Below are 16,546 nucleotides of genomic sequence, written 5' to 3' on the forward strand. Positions count from 1 at the left end.
ATCTTCCCGGTGAATACACTTCAATTTCACACCGTTGAGTCTTCTTCTGTACAGTATGCTATCGACAAACTGGTACATACTTGACTGCCGGGCTACTCTTTCCGCTTCTTCTTGATCTTCGGGAAGTTCTCCTGTCTGAAGGAAACGGACAATCTGTTGTGCCCATGCTGGAGCCTGTGGCTCGACAACAAGGACTAAAGGCACATCTGCTGCTGCGGGAACATCTGCTTCTACGGCAAGGACTTGCGGCCCTGCCGGAGCTTGATGTTCCCCGGCAAGCTTGCCAGAGCAAAACTTGTCAGGAGCATCTGCTTCAACGGAACAAACCATAAAGCTTGCCAGAGCAGACTGCCCCTCAGCATCTGTGGTGTTGATCTTGGGGACTTTCTTGGCGGCGGCTTCGGGGAGCTCTGCCGGAAAGTAGTCACCAGAAACCAACTTCCTCTTTTTGCTTTGTCCAGTTGATGGTGTTACGGATGGTTGAGTCAACTTAAGCACAAAGATCCCTGGTTCCACAGGTAACTTTAGTGCGGCGCACTTTGACAGGCCATCAGCAATATCATTCTGAGCTCTTGGGATATGCTCCATTTGTAGGCCGTCAAAGTGCTCCTCTAGCTTCCTCACTTCATCGACATACGCTTCCATCAACGGACTCTGGTAGTTCTTGTTCACTTGTCAGACGACAAGCTGTGAGTCACCCCTGACAATGAGCTTCTTAATCCCAAGGTCTGCTGCGATTCTGAGACCGGCAAGCAATCCTTCATATTCTGCAGTATTGTTGGTTGCTTGCTCTTTGGGAAAGTGCATCTGGACTACGTACTTGAGGTGCTCTCCGGTGGGTGTGACAAGCAGTACGCCTGCACCGGCGCCTTGCAGCGAGAAGGCACCATCAAAGTACATCAGCCACTCTTTGCTTGCCTCTTTGACGGGGATGCTCGTTTCTGGATTTCTTCATCTGGGGTTGGCGTCCACTCTGCTATGAACTCTGCCAATGCTCTACTTTGGATAGTTGAGGTACTCTCAAACTTGAGGCCAAAGCTTGACAGTTCCAGCGCCCACTCGACAATCCTGCTCGTTGCTTCTGGATTTTGCAGTATCCTCTTCAGCGAAAAGTGAGTGACGACTGTGATCTCATGTGCTTGGAAGTAATGGCGCAGCTTTCTCGAGGCCATGAGGAGGCCGAATAGCAACTTCTGCACACCAGAGTACCTTGATCTAGCCCCTTGCAGAAGGGAACTGACAAAGTAAACTGGGCGCTGCACCATTCTCCTTGGCATCTTATCATGCTCCTGCGCAAACTCATGTTTGTCGGGGCCAGAGCTTGTCGACGAAGCCCCCTGCTTGTCGCTGGATGGATCTGCCGTGGTTGCTGGCTCATCATCTGCCTCCCTCTCCGCCACTAACGCAGCACTAACCACTTGATTGGTTGCTGCTATATACAGCAGCAACTTCTCTTGCGGCTTAGGTGCGACAAGCGTTGGAGTGGAGGACATGTATCTCTTCAAGTCCTGCAGCGCAGCCTCCACTTCCGGAGTCCATTTCATTGGACCTGCCTTTTTCAAAATTTTGAAAAATGGCAGGGCGTGCTCAGCAGATCTAGAGATAAACCTGCTGAGAGCAGCCACACAGCCAGCAAGCCTTCGTACATCCTTGACGCGCTGTGGTGCTTCGATCTGCTCGATGGCTTTGATCTTGTCGGGATTGGCTTCAATTCCCCGTTGAGACACGAAGAATCCGAGAAGCTTGCCGGAAGGGACTCCAAACACGCACTTCTCGGGGTTAAGCTTGAGGTTGATCTTGCGCAGGTTTGCAAATGTCTCATCTAAATCTTGAATCAAGGTCGCTTTGTCCTTGCTCTTGACCACTATGTCATCCATGTAAGCTTCCACATTTCTGTGTATTTGTGGCTCAAAAGCATGGTGAACTACCCTTACGAATGTTGAACCAGCATTCTTCAAACCGAAAGGCATCCGTATGAAGCAGTATGTGCTACACGGGGTGATAAATGCGGTTTTCTCTTCATCTTCTTCTGCCATGAAGATCTGATGATATCCTGAGTATGCATCAAGAAATGAAAGCAAATCACATCGGGCTGTGGAGTCAACAATCTGGTCAATACGCGGCAAGGGAAATGGGTCTTTGGGACAAGCATTATTAACACCAGTGAAGTCAATACAAAGTCTCCATTTCCCGTTAGCCTTGCGCACAACAACAGGATTGGCCAACCACGTGGGATGGAGTACTCCTCTGACAAGGCCTACTGCTTCCAACTTCTTGATTTCTTCTGCGATGAATTCTTGGCGCTCAACTGCCTGCTTCCTGACTCTCTGCTTGACGGGCCGCGCATGAGGACAGACGGCAAGGTGGTGCTCAATCACTTTCCTGGGAACACCGGGGATATCAGACGGTTGCCACGCAAACACGTCGACATTCGCCCGCAGGAAAGCAACGAGTGCGCTTTCCTATTTGGGGTCAAGAGTGGCGCTGACGATGAAGGTACCACCAGTGTCATCCTCCTTAGCGGACACCTTCTTAGTCGCAGGTGGAGCTGCCATCGCCTTCTTCCACTTGCCGGTGGAGCTCGATGGTGCGTCCTCGACGGTAGCGCAGCACTCCGAAGAGGTGCGCTTGCCGGAGTGGGCATCAGAGCTCTTGCCGGACTTGGTCTTCTTCTTCCCCCCGGGAGCTTCAGCGGCAAGTGTCCTTCGTTCTACTGCAGCTGCTGCTTCCCGGTAGATCCTGCCGGCACAAATAAGAGCATCCTTCTTGTCGCCAGGGACAGAGATGACACTTATTGGGCCTGGCATTTTCAGTATGTTGTACGCATAGTGAGAGGCTGCCATGAACTTGGCGAGTGCCGGACGGCCCAGGATTCCATTATAAGGTAATGGAATGTCGGCAACGTCAAACGTGATCCTCTCAGTCCTGAAGTTCAGCTCACTGCCAAATGTTACCGGCAACATGATCTTTCCCTTTGGCTTGCTCCTTCCCGGGTTAATTCCTTGAAACGTGCCGGTCTCTTCGAGCTCGCTGTCAGGGATCTGGAGCTTCTGGAGCACCGCGGAGGAGATCAGGTTCAAGCCGGCCCCGCCGTCAACTAACATCTTAGTGACCTTGAGGTTGTGGATTGTAGGTGAAACCAACATCGGCAAACACCCGACCGCAGTTATGCGATCCGGGTGGTCCTCAATATCAAAGATGATAGGCGTGCCTGACCATTTCAGAGGCCTGCATGACTCGACGGGTGGTTCTGCTGCATTAACCTCCCGCATCCACTACTTGAGCTGGCGGTGCGAGGCATGTAGAGAAGCACCACCGTCAACGCAGAGGACCTCTGTAGCATTCTGGAACTCCTGCTCATCGGTCTCCTCATCATCCATATCTCCATCATCACCGTCATCTTCATCCTTTTCGCGGCCGTGAGGAGGTCTGTCTCCTTGCCGTTCCTTGGCCTTGCCGCGGCGTCCTCCTCGGCCGGGACGTTTCTTGCCGGATCCACCAGCTCCTTCCTGGGCCTTCTCCTTGTCGCACCGCTCGTATTCAGCTTTCTGTTGCTCAACAAGCTGCTCGACCCTCTTGCAGTTCTGAAGATCATGGCCCTTGGTGCGGTGAATCTTGCAATACTGCTTGTTGGTGCCGTCCTGCTTGTCGGTGACCGCCACCTCCGCGGCAACCTCCTTGCCGGAGTCACCAGCTTTGGCTTCCTTGGCGCCGCCACCATTGCCGGACTGCTCAACAACTAGCACTTCTTTGCCTTTCCTCCTTCTGTTGTTCCGTCGCCGGTTTTTCCTTGTCGGGGTGGCATCTTCGCTGTCAGATCCTCCAGCTCCTATATTTTCTCCGGGGAGTCTCCTCCCTTCCTCAGCACGCGCGCACTTGTCGGCCAGTGCATATAACTCACTGACGTCCCTGATCTTGCACATCGCCATTTCCTCCCGCATCCTGCGGTTCCGCATGTTCTGATGGAACGCGCTGATCACCGCGGTAGGGTGGACGTCTGGGATGTTGTGCTGCACGCTGCTGAATCTCTGAATGTACTTGCGCAGGGGCTCTCCTTCCTTCTGGGCGAGCAAATGAAGATCACTCTCCTGTCCATGAGGCTTGTGTCCGCCGGTAAAGGCGCCGACAAACTGATGGCACAGATCAGCCCAAGAGGATATGGAGTTGTCCGGCAAGTGCATGAGCCAGGACCTGAAATTGGGCTTGAGCACCAGCGGGAAGTAGTTGGCAAGGATCTCGTCATCTCGTCCCCCGGCATCTTGCACGGCAATAGTGTAAATGCTGAGGAACTCTGACGGATGCGTCTTGCCGTCGTACTTCTCCGGTACGTATGGCTTGAAGTTCTTTGTACTGGGCCACTGGACTTGCCACAGCTCACGAGTGAACGCAGGACAACCTACCGCATACGGCAGATCGCCTGGTTCCCCTGGCGCGTGCATGTCAACAGAGGGCCCAGTGCGCTTGTCGGATTGACGTCGTGCTTCTCTTCGGCGCTCAATGCGGGTTCGAGCATCTTCTTGTTGTCGATCGTGAAGAACTTGGCGCTGATCACGACGAGCTCGTGGATCCGACGATGCAGTGGAGTCACTGTCGAGGTGGATCCGATGAGTCGGCGATCTTGGCCTTCGGGGCGGTGATTGCATGGTAGTTGCACCTCCGCCCATTTCGTCGCCACCGGCTCGCGTCCGGCGGTCCTGCCGCGGCGGCGACGCGCTCGGCCGCCATGGAGTGTCGCCGTTGGCGTAGCCGATGAGACTCTGGATGGTGGCTCTCCATTCGTCGATACTGTCTGACGTCGGAGGGTAATCTAGGAGAAGTTGAGCTCGCGCCAAAGCTTCTGCTGGGGTAGTGGGTGGTAGTGGCGGACGGCGCGAGGAGCGGGACGTGCTCGGACTTCTAACTATGTTAGAAGGAGCAGTATCCTGTCCAGGCGACCGCGCCCCGCTCATGCCAGCACGCTGGCGTGCATGATGGTCTTGAGCGGCCCGAGATCCACCAGCTTGGTCTTGGGCTATCATGCGTATGGCACTGCTAGTGCCATGACGCTGTTGATCTTGCGCCTCCTAAGAGTGGCGTGGAACATGTACAATCGCCAAGGTTTGTGCAGCCTTGTTCTTGGACCTGGCGGCATCATGGGCTTCCTCGTCGACGTCCTTTCTTCCGCCGGCGTCCATCCCACCACTCGTTTGCTCCAACGGTGGCGGAAGTGACGTGGATGGAGCGGCTGCCGCCGAAGTCTTATTCTTCGGTGGCATGTTGATGAAGGGAATAAGGATCTAGCTCGTGTGAACGCCGGATCAGGTTCACGCAATCTCGTCGCCCCCTCCCTGGCACGCCAAAGGTGTCGGGGAAACTGATCCACGAACACCTATGGGGCCGGCGGACCGGGCCCCTTTTGGTTCGGCGGGGGGCGGAGATCGCACGAAGAGCGGATCGAGGCGAAGCACACGAGCAGTTTACCCAGCTTTGGAGCTCTCCGGAGAGATAACACTCCTACTGCTGCTTGTCTGGTTGTATTATCTGGTGTTCTTGCTCTCCAAAGCGAGAGTGTGATGTTCTCTGGGCTCGAATGTATCGAAGCTGACTGTCTGAACCTAAGAGCCGAACCCTCCTCTACGTTGCGCATGGGCCTCCTTTTATACGCTAAAGGGGTCACCGACAGGTGGCAACGCAAAGGAGGGTAAAAACTTAAAAAGCGAGGTAGTTGGTACAGTTGCTTGCGCAGTGCACCCTATCTAACCCTGACGGCAGGGGACAAGGGCATTAAATGCCCGTCTGAGTCACTCGAACAGTGCGGAAAAGGACCGTTAGGGGCGCCACCGTTCGCCACGATGGCAATCTTGTCAGCTTCGCATGCCACTGCGCACCGCTGGCTACACAGCCTCCCGCCACGTACGCCCGGAGAGGCCCCCAGAGTGACACGTTGGTGGATGCGCTGGAGCGTGGGCGCAGAGTGGCCGCCTGCCGCGGCAAGCGCCTTGCCGCTGTTGTTATCTTGTCGGGTCCGGAAGCTGGTCGCTCACCGGGCTTCGAGGTACCTTGGTTTGTCTTCCCGGCAAGCTCCTCTTGCCGGGGCCTTGTTGCCTTGCCGGAGCGTGTGGCACGTCGCGGCAAGTTCATTGGAGCGCCCTGGTTGGCCTTCCCGGCAAGCTCCTCTTGCTGGGGTCTTGTCTCCTTAGCTTAAATACTTTGTTCTTGGATGGCTCCTAGGGAACCTTGGGGGATCTTGGCGATCACCCGGCAAGCCTTTCCCACGGGGTGCTGCAACTGCCCATGCACAAGTTCGGGGTACTAGGGTACCCCTATTCTAGTACACCGACAGAGATGCCATCAATTGATGTCAACATGAGGAGTAGGGATTGCCATGAACGGATATACTAGAGCTATAAATGTATGAAAGCTCAACAAAAGAAAACTAGTGTGTGTGCATCCAACTTGCTTGCTCACGAAGACCTAGGGCATTTTGAGGAAGCCCATCATAGGAATATACAAGCCAAGTTCTATAATGAAAATTCCCGCTAGTATATGAAAGTGACAACATATGAGACTCTCTATATGAAGAACATGGTGCTACTTTGAAGCACAAGTGTGGAAAAGAGATAGTAACATTTCCCCCTTTTTTATTTTTTTATTTTCTTCTTTTTTTCCCTTTTTTGGGCCTTTATTATTTTTTTCTTTTTTTCCTTTCTTTTTTCTTCTTTTTTTCTTTGGCCCTTCTTTTCTTTCTTTTTTCTTTTTTTTGGCCTTTCCTTTTTTTCTTTTTGGGGACAATGCTCTAATAATGATGATCATCACACTTTTATTGATTTACAATTCATGAATTACAACTCAAAACTAGAACAAAATATGACTCTATATCAATGCCTCCGGCGGTGTACCGAGATGGGCAATGAATCAAGAGTGACATGTATGAAAAATTATGCAAGGTGGCTTTGCCACAAATACGATGTGAACTACATGATCATGCAAGGCAATATGACAATAGTAATGTGTGTCATGATGATAAGTGGAACGGTGGAAAGTTGCATGGCAATATATCTCGGAATGGCTATGGAAATGCCATAATAGGTAGGTATGGTGGCTTTTTTGAGGAAGATATAAGGAGGTTTATGTGTGATAGAGCGTATCATATCACGGGGTTTGGATGCACCGGCGAAGTTTGGACCAACTCCCAAGGTGAAAAAGGGCAATGCACGGTAGCGAAGAAGCTAGCAATGATGGAAAGGTGAAAGTGTGTATAATCTATGGACTCAACATTAGTCAAAAGAACTCATATACTTATTGCAAAAATCTACAAGTCATCAAAAACCAAGCACTACGCGCATGCTCCTAGAGGGATATATTGGTAGGAAAAGACCATCGCTCGTCCCTGACCGCCACTCATAAGGATGCACAATCTAAGAACACATGATGTTTCAAATTTGTTACACAACTTTAACCATACGTGCATGCTACGGGACTTGGTAACTTCAACACAAGCATTCTTTAAATTCATAATCACCCAACTAGCATGACTTTAATACCACTACCTCCATATCTCAAAACAATTATCAAGTATCAAAATGATCATAGCATCCAATTTACTTCCTATGATTGTTTTTATTATACCCAACTTGGATGCCCACCATTCTAGGACCAATTTTATAACCATAGCAAATACCATGCTGTTCTAAGAGACTCTCAAAATAATATAAGTGAAGCATGAGAGACTCTATGCTATAAAAGATATAAGTGAAGCACTAGAGCCAAAATTATCTAGCTCAAAAGATATAAGTGAAGCACATAGAGTATTCTAATAAATTCCAATCAAGCGGGCTTCTCCCAAAAGGTGTGTACAACAATGATGATGGTGGAAAACTAAAAGCAAATACTAATATCATACAAGACGCTCCAAGCAAAACACATATCATGTGGCGAATAAAAACATAGCTCCAAGTAAAGTTACCGATAAACAAAGACGAAAGAGGGGAGGCCTTCCGGGGGCATCCGCAAGCTTAGACTTTTGGCTATTCTTGAATATCTTGGGGCGCCATGGGCATCCCCAAGCTTAGGCTCTTGCCACTCCTTATTCCATAGTCCATCAAATCTTTACCCAAAACTTGAAAACTTCACAACACAAAACTCAACAGGAAATCTCATAAGCTCCGTTAGTGAAAGAAAGCAAAACAACCACATAAGGTATTGTAATGAACTCATTCTTTATTTATATTGGTGTTAAACCTACTGTATTCCAAGTTCTCTATCGTTCATACAAGTTAATACTAGCCATAGATGCATCAAAATAACGAAAAACAGAATCTGTCAAAAACAGAACAGTCTGTAGCAATCTCTAACCCTCGAATACTTCTGGAACTCTAAAAATCCTACGAAAATAGGAATTCCTAGACAATTTGTCTATTGATCTACCGCAAACAGAATCAATGCAAAAGCACGATTTGTGAATTAACAAAATTATTTTCATGCGTGCAAAGTTTCTGTTTTTCAGTAGAATCAAATTAACTATCACCATAGGTTATCCTATAGGTTCTACTTAGCACAAACACTAATTAAAACATAAAAACACATCTAAACAGAATGTAGATGCAAAAATTATTACTAAACAGAAACAAAAACAAAAAACACAAATAAAATTGGGTTGCTCCCAACTAGCACTATCGTTTAACACCCCTAGCTAGGCATAAAAGCGAGGATAGATCTAAGTAGTGCTATCTTTGGCACTCAATTCCTCAATAGAGCACTTATAATCTTTAGGGATTTCTCCCTTTTTAGCAATGATTAAACCCTTAGGCAACAATTCAAGAAATTCATTTGTAGCAAAAGGTTCCTTAATGATAGAGAGACAATTGGGATGAACACTTATTGATTTGAGATCCGCATTTCCCTTACAAAAAGATTCACCCTTATTTTAGGAACATAGATAAATTTGGTAGTTTTGGTAGGAGGATTTGGAGTTTTTTTCACGAAAGAAAATGCCGACCCTAAGTTGGTAATGATATCCTCAAGTTTACCAATTTTCGTAGAATCTAGATCTATTCTTTCATTAACTAAGGGTTCTTTTTCTTTAAAAAATTTCAAAGTAACTCCAACCCTAGATCCATATTGGGTAATTTGATTATGAAACTTTTTATCCTAATTTTCAATCAACTCAACAGTGGCAACTTTATTTTCAATAATTTCAAGCCTTTGCATCACATGTTCCAAAGTTAAAATGGTTCCATTAACCAAAAGAGGTGGTGGGCCAAATAGATCTAACATAGCATTATAAGCATCAAACGTATGGCTACTCAAGAAATCCCCTCCGGTAATGGTATCAGGAATGCATATATTCCAAGGAGTAATGCCTACATAAAAATTGCGAAGAAGAACGGAAGTAGAAAGCTTCCTAATAGATTTATTTTGAGTCCAGGAGTAATAACGAGGATAGGAGGACTAGCCATGACAAGGAGCAAACAAAAAGGCAAGCGAAAGAGAGAGAAGAGGATTGGGAAGAGAGGGCGAATAAAACGGCAAAGGTGAAGTGGGGGAGAGGAAAACGAGAGGCAAATGGAAAATAATGTAAATGCGAGGGAGATGAGTTTGTGATGGGTACTTGGTCCGTCTTGACTTGAGCAAAGACCTCCCCGGCAACGGCGCCAGAAATCCTTCTTGCTATGTCTTGAGCTTGCGTTGGTTTTCCTTGAAGAGGAAAGGGTGATGCAGCAATAGTAGCGTAAGTATTTCCCTCAGTTTTTGAGAACCACGGTATCAATCCAGTAGGAGGCTCCTCAAAAGTCCCACGCACCTACACAAACAAACAAAGAACTCGCAACCAACGCAATAAAGGGGTTGTCAATCCCTTCACCGCCACTTGCAAAAGTGAGATCTGATAGAGATAGTATGATAAGATAAATATATTTTTGGTATTTTATGATATAGATTGCAAAAGTAAAGATGCAAATAAATGTAGATTGAAGGCTTATATGATAAAAGATAGACCCGGGGGCCATAGGTTTCACTAGTGGCTTCTCTCGAGATAGCATAAGTATTACGGTGGGTGAACAAATTACTGTCGAGCAATTGATAGAAAAGCGAATAATTATGAGATTATCTAGGCATGATCATGTATATAGGCATCACGTCCGTGACAAGTAGACCGACTCCTGCCTGCATCTACTACTATTACTCCACACATCGACCGCTGTCCAGCATGCATCTAGAGTATTAAGTTCATAAAGAACAGAGTAACGCATTAAGAAAGATGACATGATGTAGAGAGATAAACTCATGCAGTATGATGTAAACCCCATCTTTTTATCCTCGATGGCAACAATACAATATGTGCCTTGCTGCCCCTACTGTTACTGGGAAAGGACACCGCAAGATTGAACCCAAAGCTAGGCACCTCTCCCATTGCAAGAAAGATCAATCTAGTAGGCCAAACCAAACTGATAATTCGAAGAGACTTGCAAAGATAACTTAATCACACATAAAAGAATTCAGAGGAGATTTGAATATTTCTCATAGATAAACTTGATCATAAACCCACAATTCATCGGATCTCGACAAACACACCGCAAAAAGAGTTGCATCGAATAGATCTCCAAGAAGATCAAGGAGAACATGGTATTGAGATCCAAAAAGAGAGAAGAAGCCATCTAGCTAATAACTATGGACCAGAAGGTCTATGGTAAACTACTCACAACTCACTGGAGGGCTATGGTGTTGATGTAGAAGCCCTCCATGGTCGATTCCCCCTCCGGCGGAGCGCCGGCGAAGGCTCCAAGATGGGATCTCGTGGATACAGAAGGTTACAGTGGTGGAAATAGTTTTTCGTGGTCGCCTCTGATGTTCTGGGGTACGTGGGTATATATAGGAGGAAGAAGTAGGTCGGTAGACGCCCGAGGGGCCCACGAGATAGGGGGCGTGCCCATTAGGGGGGGGGGGCGCCCTTCACCCTCGTGGCCACCTCGACTGCTTCTTGACTTGCACTCCAAGTCCTCTGGATCACGTTCGTTCCAAAAATCACGCTCCCGAAGGTTTTATTCCGTTTGGACTCCGTTTGATATTCCTTTTCTTCAAAACACTAAAATAGGCAAAAAAACAACAATACGGGCTGGGCCTCCGGTTAGTAGGTTAGTCCCAAAAATGATATAAATGTGTAAAGTAAAGCCCATAAACATCCAAAACGGGTAATATAATAGCATGGAACAATAAAAAATTATAGATACGTTGGAGACGTATCATTAAGTCTATCCGAATTATGTTAGCAATTGCCACATTTTTTGAAATCTGGCAAATGGATGTCAAAACTGCATTCCTTAATGGATTTCTAGTATATGATGCAACCAGAAGGTATTGTCGATCCTAAAGGTGCTTACAAAGTATGCAAACTCCAGCGATCCATCTATGGACTGGTGCAAGCATCTCAGAGTTGGATTATATGCTTTGATAAGGTGATCAAAGCAGATGGTTTTATACATACTTATGGTGAAGCCTCTATTTACGAGAAAGTGAGTGGGAGCTCTGTAGCATTTCTAATATTATATGTGGATGACATATTGTTGATTGGAAATGATATAGAATTTCTGGATAGCATACAAGGATACTTGAATAAGAATTTTTCAATGAAAGACCTCGGTGAAGCTACTTATATATTGGGCGTCAAGATGTATAGGGATAGATCGAGATGCTTAATAAGACTTTCACAAAGCACATACCTTGACAAGATTTTGAAGAAGTTCAAAATGTATCAGTCGAAGAAAGGGTTCTTGCCTGTGTTGCAAGGTGTAAAGTTGAGTAAAACTCAAAGCCCGTCCACGGCAGAAGATAGAGAGAGAATGAAAGGCATTCCCTATGCCTCAGCCATAGATTCTATGAAGTATGTCATGCTGTGTACCAGACCTATTGTATACCTTAGCATGAGTTTGGCAAGGGATTACAATAGTGATCTAGGAGTAGATCACTTGATAGCGGTCAAAATTATCCTTAGAGGACTAAGGAAATATTTCTTGGTTATGGAGGTAATAAAAGTATTCGTCGTAATGAGTTACATCGATGCAAGCTTTGACACCAATCTGGATAACTTTGAGTCTCTATTTGGATACATACTAAAAGTAGGAGGATTTAGCTAGAGTAGCTCCGTGCAGAGCATTGTAGACATAGAAATTTGCAAAATACATACGAATCTGAATATGGCAGACCCGTTGACAAAACCTCTCTCACAAATAGAACATGATCACACCTTAGTACTCTTTGGGTGTTGATCACATGGCGATGTGAACTAGATTACTGACTCTAGTAAACCCTTTGGGTGTTGGTCGAATGGCGATGTGAACTATGGGTGTTAATCACATGGTGATGTGAACTATTGGTGTTAAATCACATGGCGATGTGAACTAGATTATTGACTCTAGTGCAAGTGGGAGACTTAAGGAAATATGCCCTAGAGGCAATAATAAAGTTTTTATTTTATATTTCCTTATATCATGATAAATGTTTATTATTCATGCTAGAATTGTATTAACCAAAAACATAGTACATGTGTGAATACATAGACAAAACAGAGCGTCCCTAGTATGCCTCTACTTGACTAGTTTGTTACTCAAAGATGGTTAAGTTTCCTAACCATAGACATGTGTTGTCATTTTATGAACGAGATCACATCATTAGAGAATGATGTGATGGATAAGAGCCATCGTTAGCTTAGCATAATGATCATTAAGTTTTATTAATATTGCTTTCTTCATGACTTATACACATTCCTTTGACTATGAGATTATGCAACTCCCGAATACTGAAGGAACACCTTGTGTGCTATCAAACGTCACAACGTAACTGGGTGATTATAAAGATGCTCTACAGGTGTCTCCGAAGGTGTTTGTTGGGTTGGCATAGATCAAGATTAGGATTTGTCACTCCGAGTATCAGAGAGGCATCTCTTGGCCCTCTCGGTAATGCACATCACTATAAGCCTTGCAAGCAATGTAACTAATGAGTTAGTTGCGGGATGATGCATTATGGAATGAGTAAAGAGACTTGGCGGTAATGAGATTGAACTAGGTATGATGATAATGATGACCAAATCACAGGCAAGTAACATACCAATGGCAAAGGGAATAACGTATGTTGTTATGGCGGTTTGACCGATAAAGATCTTCATATAATATGTAGGAACCAAGATGAGCATCGAGGTTCTGCTATTGGTTAATGATCAGAGATTTGTCTCGGTCATGTCTACATAGTTCTTGAACCCGTAGGGTCCGCACGCTTAACGTGTTGATGAGGATTTTGTATTATATGAGTTATGTGATTTGGTGATCGGATGTTGTTTGGAGTATTGGATGAGATCACAGACATGACGAGGAGTCTTGAAATTGTCGAGAGGTAAAGATTCATATATAGGATGATAGTATTCAGACACCGGAAGTGTTCTGGGGGTACCGGGTACGTATCGAGTTAACGGAAGGGGTTCCGGGCACCAACCCCCTAGCAAAGATATGGGCCTTATTGGGCCAAGGCCCGGACAGACCAGCCCCTAAGGGGCTGGTGCGCCCTTATATGGCCGGCCTAAGTGGAGAAAGGAAAAGGGGAGGAGGAAAGGGAATAGAGGGAATAGGATTCCCCCTTCCTTTCCCCTCTCCCCTCTCCCTTTCCTCCTCCGGAGAAAAGGAAAGGGGGAGGCCGAATTGGAGGAGGCCCCCAAGTAGGATTCCTCCTACTTGGGGCGCCCCATGGCTGTCCCCCTCCCCCTCCCACCTATATATATGTCGGGAGGGGGTGCCTAGAACACACAAAAAACATAGTTAGCCATGTGCGACACCCCCTCCACAGTTTATGCCTCTGGTCATATTCACGTAGTGCTTTGGCGAAGCCCTGTACGGATCACTTCACCATCACCGTCACCACGCTATCATGCTGATGGAACTCTTCCTCCGCCCTTTGCTGGATCAAGAGTTCGAGGGACGTCATCGATCTGAACGTGTGCTGAACTCGGAGGTGCCGTACGTTTGGTACTACATCAGTTGGATCGTGAAGACGTTTGACTAGATCAACCGCGTTAACCTAACGCTTCCTCTTTTGGTCTAAAAGGGTACGTGGACACACTCTCCCCCCTCGTTGCAATACATAGGAAATTGCATGCTATGTTCCCCAACAAGGCGCATCCTACCCCCCTGGGCGCCCCCTCCATCCTTGTGGCCGCTTCGTGGCTTCTCTGACTTGCACTCCAAGTCCTCTGGATTTCTTTTGGTCCAAGAAAAATCATCATGAAAGTTTTATTCCGTTTGGTATTCCTTTTCTGCGAAACTCTAAACCAAGGAAGAAACAGAAACTGGCACTGGGTTGTAGGTTAATAAGTTAGTCCCAAAAATAATATAAAATAACATATTAATGCATATAAAACATCCAAAACATATAATATAATAGCATGGAACAATAAAAAATTATAGATATGTTGGAGACGTATCAAGCATCCCCAAGCTTAAATCATGCTCGTCCTCGAGTAGGTAAATGATAAAACCAAAATTTTTTATGTGGAATGCTACCTATCATATTTATCCATGTAATTTCTTTTATTGTGGCATGAATGTTCAGATCCATATGATTGAAAACAAAAGTTTAATAGTGACATAAAAAACAATAATACTTCAAGCATACTAACAAGGCAATTATGTCTTCTCAAAATACATGGCCAAAGAAAGCTTATCCCTACAAAATCATATAGTCTGGCTATGCTCCATCTTCATCACACCAAATATTCAAATCATCCACAACCCCGATTACAAGCCAAGCAATTGTTTCATACTTTTGATGTTCTCAAACTTTTTCAAGTTTCACGCAATACATGAGCGTGAGCCATGAACATAACACTATAGGTCGAATAGACAGTGGTTGTGGAGAAGACAAAAAGGAGATAGTCTCACATCAACTAGGCATATCAACGGGCTATGGAGATGCCCATTAATAGATATCAATTGAGTGAGTAGGGATTGCCATGCAACGAATGCACTAGAGCTATAAGTTTATGGAAGCTCAAAAAGAAACTAAGTGGGTGTGCATCCAACTTGCTTGCTCACGAAGACTTAGGGCAATTTGAGGAAGCCCATCACTGGAATATACAAGCCAAGTTCTATAATGAAAAATCCCCACTAGTATATAAATTCTGGCCCATATGAATTGAGGTGAGGACACGTACGAAGCAAGGGACATATAGGAGACCATTCGGAAGTTGCTCAAAAAAGAAGGAAACTGCACATGCGAAACTGAACGGGTAACATGAGCGGATGAAAGATGGACCGAATTACGGTGGTAAGAATCAATAACCCTTTTATTAGTACGTATAGATTAGCAAGTGGATGAGGATCCACAAACTCTTTGGTTTCTAAATTTCAGTAAATACACAATTATTCCAACCAAACAAGCAAACCAGCCAAGTAAGACATAAAGGCAAATGAAAATACGAATGAAAGAAGGGTGAGTAGAAGGCCAAATCTTTTTGAAAATCATTTTAGCAGCGGGGGAGAGGAAAACAAGGGGCGAATGGCAAATAATGTAATGCAAGAGATGAGAGTTTATGATGGGTACTTGGTATGTCCTGACTTGGCATAGATCTCCCCGGCAACGGCGCCATAAATTCTTCCAGCTACTTCTTGAGCTTGCGTTGGTTTTTCCCTTGAAGAGGAAAGGGTCATGCAGCAAAGTAGAGTAAGTATTTACCTTAGTTTTGAGAACCAATGTATCAATCTAGTAGGAGACAACGAACAATTCACCGAATACCTTCACAAACAATCAAACAACTTTGTAACATCCCAAATTTCCATTTTGGAATGTTATACATAGATCATCATTGCATATCATATTTTATTGCATTTTGGTTGATCCTAGAAATTCTAAGCAACTCAAGGACCCACAGAGAGAGTTGGGATTTCAATCATTTTCATATTTGAGTTTTCTCAAAAATTGAAAAAAGGATCATTTTGGTTTTAATCGTTTTCTCTCCAAATATTCCCAATGTCAAAATAAAAGAGAGGAGATAAAATGACTTCTCCAAAATAAAAGAAATATTGAAGGAAAAATCTTAAAATCAAATAAATATTTTATTTGGAGTTTTATCGCTATTTTATTTGAATTAGAAAAATATGCATGTTTTCAAATTGCATTCCTAGGCCAGAAAAATGTTCTCTTTGTTCTAAATATTTTATTTAGATGGTGAAAATTGTTTTTGGCATTTTTAGAATTTATTTTATACTTCTAGGATTTTTTTCTATTCGGCGGAATTATTTATTTAAAAAAAATCCCGCCCGACTGGGCCGAAGCCCGGCCGAGCAGGTCGGCCCAAGTCAGCGTCGCCACCTCCCTCCCGTGTCCGGCTCGGACTCGCTGGAGTCCCACGCCACCACACCACCGGCCGCGCCTTTGCCCAAGTCGGAACCCCCCCTCCCCGACCCCCATTTATAAGCCGCTCACCCCGCCGCCTCTTGCCTCGCCAGCTACCACCCCGCCCCGCTCCCGCCGCCAACGCCGCTGCCGCGCCGCGAGTCGCCGCCGCTTGACACCGCCGTCGCCCTGC

This window comes from Triticum dicoccoides, chromosome 1B (assembly GCF_002162155.2).
Source record: "Triticum dicoccoides isolate Atlit2015 ecotype Zavitan chromosome 1B, WEW_v2.0, whole genome shotgun sequence".
In the NCBI taxonomy this organism is placed as follows: Eukaryota; Viridiplantae; Streptophyta; class Magnoliopsida; order Poales; family Poaceae; genus Triticum; species Triticum dicoccoides.